This window comes from Fragaria vesca, unplaced genomic scaffold, assembly GCF_000184155.1.
Source record: "Fragaria vesca subsp. vesca unplaced genomic scaffold, FraVesHawaii_1.0 scf0512971, whole genome shotgun sequence".
In the NCBI taxonomy this organism is placed as follows: domain Eukaryota; kingdom Viridiplantae; phylum Streptophyta; class Magnoliopsida; order Rosales; family Rosaceae; genus Fragaria; species Fragaria vesca.
The window spans coordinates 58,518-66,990 of NW_004443399.1; positions in this window are offsets into that span (position 1 = coordinate 58,518).

Sequence of the window (8,473 nt, forward strand, 5' to 3'; positions counted from 1 at the left end):
GTTCAAAGTTGAGACACCTACTCTGTAGTTGGTTTCAGGAACAAGACTTCTCAAAGAACTTTCATTTGTTGCTGCTTAGAAACCAGTAGTGTCGGTCTAGACTAGTATTCAGACTAGGTAGGATAGCAGTGAGCTGTTGTATCCCTAGAGAAACTATTGTGTAAGAAGTGGTTTACATATTGGAAAGCTTTGTCCTTCAAGAGTTAGGGGCACGCAGTTTTTCTCCCTGAGTTCAGGGTTTCTGCGAGAAAAAAACATCTTTGTGTTCATTGTTTGTTTTACTGTCTCTTTCTATTTCAACTCGCACCCTGTCAACCTGGGATAGCACAAGTCATTGCTATCCTCAGTTGCAGAAGCAATCGAAAATCTGAAAAAGGCCTATTCACCCCCCCTCTAGGACCTTTAATTGGTACCAGAGCAGTCACTAGCCTTTGTTAGTGAGATCCTTGGGTTTTTGAAATGGGTGATAGAGGTACTTCCGTGAATACTCCTCCATACTTTGATGGAACAAATTATTCACAATGGAAAATCATGATGACTGCGTTTCTTGTTTCCCAAGATGATGGAAAACAATGGTCTGCAGTTGAAGATGGGTGGAAAATCCCTGAAAGGGTCACAACCTTGGGTTCTGCTGTTTCAGTGCAGAAACCTAGAGCTGAATGGACCGAACCAGAAAAAGCCGCTGCTCGGATGAACATTAAGGCCTTAAACAGCCTGTACTCAGCTTTGTCTGAAGGTGAGCGCAAGCGGATCATTACCTGTCTCACGGCTAAACATGCCTGGGAGGTGTTGTTAACAACATATGAAGGTAATGAACAAGTAAGAGAACAAAAGCTCCAAAATCTCATGTTAGAATTTGATGATCTGAAGATGTCTGAGAGTGAGTCAATAGATGAGTTTCATAGTCGTGTGCTCAGCATAGTAAATGGGTGTCAAAGTCTAGATGATCCCTTGCCTCCAAGTAGAGTTGTTAAGAAATTTCTTAGAGCCCTTCCTCCTAGCTATGAAAACAAAAAGGTTGCCATAGAAGAAGCTCAAAATCTGAAGACGTATTCTTTGGAAGAGCTGATAGGAAATTTAAAAACCTATGAATCCTACAAGAAAGGGCTTAAGAAGGAGAAATCCATTGCTCTTTCTGCTATCAAAGAGAAAGAGGTCAAACTGGAAGTTAAGATCCCTGAGGATGTTGAGTATTCCGTAGAGGAGTGTGCCTTTCTCACAAAACAATTTGAGAACCTTCTTAAGAAAAAGAAAAAGTTTTTTTCTCCGGGTCGAAACTTCTCAAATCCCAGATCTGGGGAGACCTCACAGGATAGGTACCCTAGGAATCCTAAATCAGGGGAGTTCCCTCAGGATAGAAACCAGAATAGGAACTCAAACTTTAGGACCATTCAAAAAGGTGACGGGACCTGTTTTGAATGTGGAGGTAGAGGTCATAGAGCCGTGGATTGTGGAAATAGGAAGGTTCGTTCTCAGAAGCCTCAAAAGGCTTATGTAGCCACCTGGAGTGATGATGAGGAAGATTTCCTTGATGATCAAGAGGAGGACACTGTGGCTTTCGTTGCTCGGTATGTCCCTGAATCTTCTTTGATTCACAATGAGGAACATGTGTCGTTCGTTGCTACAGTTAGCCTCGTTGACCCTCCTGAGGATGAAGAAGATGATGAGGATAGGATGCAAAAGTTCACCGAACTTGTTGGTGCTTCAAAGTCAATGTTGTCGAAAATTGACGTGTTGACAAAGGCCCTTGCAAAAAGCGAGGAACAAAAGGCAGGGATACAAGCTGACTTGTCATCCCTGCAAGAAAAATGGAAGGTTGAAAAGATGAGTTTCCAGAATTCTCTTGAGATTTGTGAGGAAACGATAGAGAATCTCACTGTTGAGATATCTTCTCTCAGGTCTGCTAAGATAGCTCTTGAAGACTCTCTTAAAGAGTCCCAACAACAATTTTTGAAGTTCTCTCTGGGGTCTGAAAAGCTAACTAAGTTGGTTGGGTTAGGTAGACCAGATAAGAACAAACAAGGTTTAGGTTTTGAGACTGGAGAAGGGTCCAAAAACAATGGGACTGTGTTTGTTAAGAGTAAGGAACCCATTGTTAGCTCCCTGACCAACAAGGCTGAGCCTTCAAAAAGGTTCAAACCGATTTGCCATCATTGTGGTATTCCTGGTCATATTCGTCCTTTTTGTAGGAAGCTAAAGAACAGTCATCCCAATCCTAAGAGAAACCAAGTTAAGGGAAGCCCTAAGAGAGATCAAACTGTTGCAGATATGTTCTCATCGTTCCAAGCCTCGTTAGAAAAGTCCTTACAGGAATTGGCTAGAATAGCTAAGAGCTTGTCAGGTCCTTCCTCCGAAAAAACCCATAGAAACTCTAGCTGGGTTAAGAAGTCAGACACTAGGTCACGAGCTCTCAAAGCTCCACAAAAATATCCCAAACCTTATGATATCTGTGGTCAGGACTCTGAGGAAGAGATTATTTGTTTCTTTTCTCGAGTTATGCTTAGCTTAGAACCAGCCTCTGAGTCTAGGACTGTGGCAGTTTGTCGCATAGCTCTTACGGCTCTTACAGCCAGACGATCAGATTCATGGTATGTGGATAGTGGATGCTCAAGGCATATGACTGGAGACCCCAAATGGTTTACGTCTATGGATGACACTCATCCTGAGGGTAATGTAGGGTTCGGTGATGGGGCTAAGGCTCCAATCATTGGATGTGGAACAGTGAACGCTCCTGGTCTTCCAAGTTTGAAAGATGTGTTACTTGTCAAGGGGTTAGAAGTCAGTCTTCTTAGTGTGAGTCAGATTGTAGATGAGCATGAGTCGGTCACTTTTGATTCGATCGAGATGTGTTGTTCTTGATGGGAAAGGTAAAAACATTATGAGGGGAGAAAGGACAAGAGATCAATGTTATTGTATTGTTGCTAACCAAAAATTCTCTCCACAGATTTGTTTTCGATCCATGATCTCTGAAGAACCCTTGGATCTGTGGCACAGACGGATGTGTCATCTCAACCATCAGGACATTGTGAAGCTTTCTTCAAAAGGAGCTGTACGAGGGATACCAAAGCTGGCTGGTATTCCCCGAGGTATGTGTGGTGATTGCAAAGTTGGTAAGATGACCCGATCTTCTCATCCCCTGTTAAATGCTAAACCTACTTCTCATGTGCTTGAACTGCTGCATCTAGATTTAGTAGGACCGGTTGAAACTCAAAGCATAGGGGGAGGGAAGCATGCACTTGTGATTGTTGATGACTTTTCTAGGTTCACATGGGTAAAATTTCTGGCAAACAAAAGTGAAACTTTTTCGAAATTTTACGGTTTTGTTAAACAAGTCACAAATGAAAGGTTAAATGAAGGCATGCATATTGTTAGGATCAGATCTGATCATGGTACTGAATTTGAGAACTCTTTGTTTGATGATTATTGTGAGGAATTTGGTGTGCATCATGAATTCTCAGCTCCTATTACCCCACAGCAAAATGGTATAGTTGAAAGAAAGAATAGGGTTCTAGTTGAGATGTCTAGAGTCATGCTAGCTGCATCTGGTCTTGATCATTCTTTTTGGGCCGAAGCGGTTAACAATGCTTGCTACACTTTGAATCGTGTGATTTTTAGGCCTGGTAAACAACTAAAACTCCCTATGAGATTTGGAGAGGTAAGAAGCCAAACATTGCTCATCTTAAAGTTTTTGGGAGTCCTTGCTTCATATATAGGGACAGAGAGTACCTCACCAAGTTTGATGCCATCTGTGATAAGGGTGTATTCCTCGGTTATGCCTTGAATAGTCGAGCATATAGAGTGTACAACAAGAGGAGTTGTAAAATTGTGGAGTCTGTAAATGTTGCTATTAATGATGCACTTGTTTGCATGAATGATGGGTGTGTTGTGTTTGAACAGGCAACTAATCCTGAGCAGTCTTCAAATGAGGATTCTTCTTCTCAAGATAATGAAGGCCCCGAGCTGGACCATGAAACAGATTCTCCTACTCCTAGGAGGGATGCTACACTTGCTATCCAGCCACCACACAGAGCCGGAAAGAGACAAGTTCAGAAGGATCATGATTCCTCTGACATAATTGGTGATGTGTCCGAACCAAGAAAGACCAGGAGTAAGTCTGGTCTTTTGGTAAGTAACTTTACTGTGTTCAAGTGTTTCATAGCATTACACAAAGATGACATCAACACCATCTCCTTCTACGGTTTTGTTTCTACAATAGAACCAAAGTCTGTCAAAGAAGCCTTGCTTGATGCTGACTGGATCAGTGCCATGCAAGAGGAGTTGAATCAATTTGAGAGAAGTAAAGTGTGGCATTTAGTTCCTAGACCTAGTGATAAGAATGTCATAGGAACCAAGTGGGTGTTTAAGAACAAAACTGATGAAAAAGGAATCATTACCCGAAACAAGGCCAGACTTGTTGTTCAAGGGTATTCTCAGATAGAGGGTCTAGACTTTGATGAGACTTTCGCTCCTGTTGCTAGACTTGAGTCTGTTAGACTTTTGCTTGCTGTTGCCTGTTATTTGAAGTTCACATTATTTCAAATGGATGTTAAAAGTGCTTTCCTAAATGGTATCCTCAAAGAGGAAGTGTATGTTGAACAGCCCCCAGGATTCCTGAGTCTTACCCATCCCAATCATGTGTTCAGATTAGATAAAGCCCTTTATGGTCTCAAACAGGCCCCTAGGGCTTGGTATGAGAGATTGTCCAGCCATCTCACTGATCATGGGTATGTGCGAGGTTCTGTTGACAAAACCATGTTTGTTAAATGCACCTCAAAGCACATCATCATTGCACAAGTATATGTCGATGACATAGTGTTCGGTTCTACTTCTCATTCATTAGTGCAAGAATTTACTGATCTGATGAAAAAGGAATTTGAAATGAGTCTCTGTGGTAAGCTTAGTTACTTCTTAGGTCTCCAAGTTGTGCAAGGTCAAGACGGGTTATTCATTTGTCAGTCAAAATATGCCCAAGAACTTGTGAAAAAGTTTGGGATGGAAACCTCTACTTCCTTCCCAACTCCCATGGGAACTAGCTGTAAGATCAGTGCTGATCTGAGTGGCATGGATGCTGACCAGACCCACTATAGAAGCATGATAGGTAGCCTTTTGTATCTAACTGCTAGTAGACCAGACATTGCTTTTAGTGTTGGTGTGTGCGCTCGGTATCAAGCTAATCTTAAGCAATCTCATGTTAAGGCTGTAAAGCGTATCATCAAATATGTATTTGGTACTTCTGATTTTGGTATCAAATATACGTTTGACACAAATGTTGAGATTACAGGTTATAGTGACTCAGATTGGGCGGGAGATGCAAATGATAGAAAGAGCACTTCCGATGGATGTTTTTTTGTTGGTAACAATTTGGTTTCATGGCACAGCAAGAAACAGAATTGCACTTCTCTTTCTACTGCTCAAGCCGAGTATGTAGCTGCTGGAAGTTGCTGCACACAGCTTATGTGGATGAAGCACATGCTCACTGATTATGGATTCAAGCAAGGTACTCTATCTCTATTTTGTGATAATACCTCCACCATTAACATTTCCAAAAATCCTGTGTTGCATTCTAGGACCAAGCATATAGAGATTCGGTATCATTTTATTCGTGGTTTGGTGGAGGAGAAACTGCTTGAACTTACTTTTGTTCCAACTGATAAGCAATTGGCAGATTTGTTTACTAAGCCTCTTGATAATGCTAGGTTCATAAGCCTTCGTAAGGCTATTGGTGTCTGTGACAATAAGTGAGGACTTCCCCTAAGGCTGTGTGTGGTATCTTGGTGTACATATGGTTTTAAACAAGAAGAGATAAATTTTTTGTTGTTTTGTTTTCCTTGTTTGTGTTTTGGGATGGCTGGGTTCTGTGATATCCTTAGTCAGTTTCTGATCTTGGCCTAGGTGACTGCCTGAACTGTTTCTACCTTGGTTTAGTCTTACATTTCATATATGCTTGTGCACATGTTTGATGGTGTTCCTAATGTGGTCTGCTGCTTGTTTGCAAATCCGCAATCCTTTTTTTTTTGGCACATATCCTACACTGTTGGTTGCACCAAGCTTGAGTACTTTAATTGAGACGAGTCTCCTCACTCAGGGGGAGTTTGTGTCCCAAGCTAATCTCAAAGTATACACTCCTCGGTCGTGACGAACGATATGAGAGTGGGAAGAAACGAGATTGGTTTGACGATTGTGGTTCAAAGAATCCGATGGTCTAGGCTAATCTCAAAGTACACATTCCTTGGTCGTGATGAACGATATAAGGGTGGGACGAAACGAGATTGGTTTAGATTTGTGAAGTATGGTTGGAACAAATGAAGAATAAAATGAACAAAGTATGAAAAAGATGACAAGTTAAAACGGCTGGTCCTTCACTTGGCAAGTTATACAGTGGGATCCCTGAGATGTAGTCTATCCTTCTATGGGTTCGGATTTTGTGTCCTTAAGCGTGTCCTTGATACACATATTGTCCAAGGTCAACTGACTTTGTAAACATTGACACTTAATCTGCTACATGGACCTATGAGGACGATTTCTCGGCTAAGGCCTTGAGCTTCAACTTGGACTTTTTGGACTTAAGGCTATTTTTAGCCACTGGACTCTGAAACCTGTTCTGTTAAATAAAGGATGGAAAGACGTTCTGGAATCCCCTGTTGGAAGACTTCTACTCTGTTAATGTTCTCAAGTCTAAAATGCACCATGTGTTGTTATCTCACGTACATAATCTCTCACTAAAGTGCTGCACATCAAGCAAAGGACCATTGGGACCTGTCACTATCACAAATCTATATGATTTGCTTTTGTTTTGATCAAGGTTTGTTTTGTCTTGTTATGGCTATGTCACCTTGTGAGTCTATGCTTAAACTGATTTCAAAAACCAAGGAAGTAGCTTCAGTGACCTTTCATCCTAAAATTCATGATTGTTCTGTCTTTTTCCTTGTTTTATTTTACCCAGAATCAAACTCTTTCTTCTTCTTCAGTATGCATACTCTTAGGAGGAGTTTTGACTTCTCACTGGTCTGTGTTTTGTTTTTGTCAACATGTGCTTATGTGTGTCTTTCAGAAGCATGGATTGGTTCTTCTAGGCGGTTCGTTCTGTCTAGAATCTAGTGTGGGGTCTTCAGTGTGTCATTACTAGCTTGGGCGGGTATTTTTTTTACAATAACCGTTTGAATTGTGGGTTAGTGGGCTGTGGTAGTTTACGAGACGCTTTGATCGTGTCTTTTCCCATCATCTTTTGCTTCCGCTTCTTTCTACTCATCATTTCCTTCTTTCTCCCCTTTCGAAACCCGTTCCCTCTTCTCCTCTCTTCTGCGTCCTCCCTTCTTGTCCCTTCCATGGCTAAATTTCCTTTTGATCCTGTTTTTGTTAACCTTGGAGATGAACCCATTTTCACGGACCCTCTCAATATCAACCCCATTCAGGCTATTGTTCCTATTCCTCTCATGAATACGGAACTCCGGCTAACCTCCATTCCAGGGCAGCCTTCTGTCTCTGAAAAACTTCAGGCCCTGGGTCCGATGGGTGGTTTTGATTCTGGTGGTTCTCAACCCCAAGTGCCTCCGATGGCTACCCCCTCAGGGGGAGGCTCTTCCTCTGCTGCTGCCTCTCCGGCCGAACCCACCCTTGCCGATGCCCTCTCGGCCATCCGCAAACGAGCCCTCCCTGAGAAGACAAATCCTTCGGCTAAAATGGCCAAAGGCACCGCCTCCTCTGGTGGTGGTCCCTCCTCTGTGGCTTCTGCTGCTCAAGCCTCCCCTCGCTCCCCTGCTCCCCAATCCGACGGGGAATTGCGGCGTTCGGCTCCGGTCTCGGAGTCGGCAGGATCGAAGCAGGCTCGAGTTAAGCGTCCTGCTTCCCGGATTTCTAAGCCTTCCAAGTCTTCTGGGCAGCTCTCTTCTCCTACTGTGCAACTCCCGGCACGGTCCAATGCCCCATCTCAGAAGCCTCCGACGTCCTCCAAATCAGCCAAGGTTTCGTTCAAAAACCCTGGTTCTGCTTCTGGTAGTGCCTCTGCTAAGGGTAAGGGTAAAGCCTCCGTGTCTGGGAGTGAGGAGATGTATGCCACCATCCCTCCCAAGAAGCGCTCTCATGAGGTATTCTACTCTAAGATTCCCCCTCTTAGCCATTTTGTTGATGCAGATGCTCTTACTTTATTCTGCACTGTGCTTGTGGAAAAGCGAATTGTCTTTGAACGGTCGTTTGCATTTGATACTTTGCATCCTAAAGTGAAGGAGTTTGTTGAGGATTTGCAGTGGGACCATGCCTTGGCCTCTTTCCCTAAGGTCAATCGCACTTGGGTGCAGGAATTCTTTACCAATTTTCCTCAGGATGCCCCTGCCAAGGTTGACGTTCAGTATGAGGGTCCCATTTATGTCATGGTTCGTGGCAAACAGATTAATATATCTCCTCCCCGCATTCGTGAGTGTTTATCCTTGCCTGAAACGGATCATGCTGTAGTGTCTGCCATTGAGAAGTTCATCTC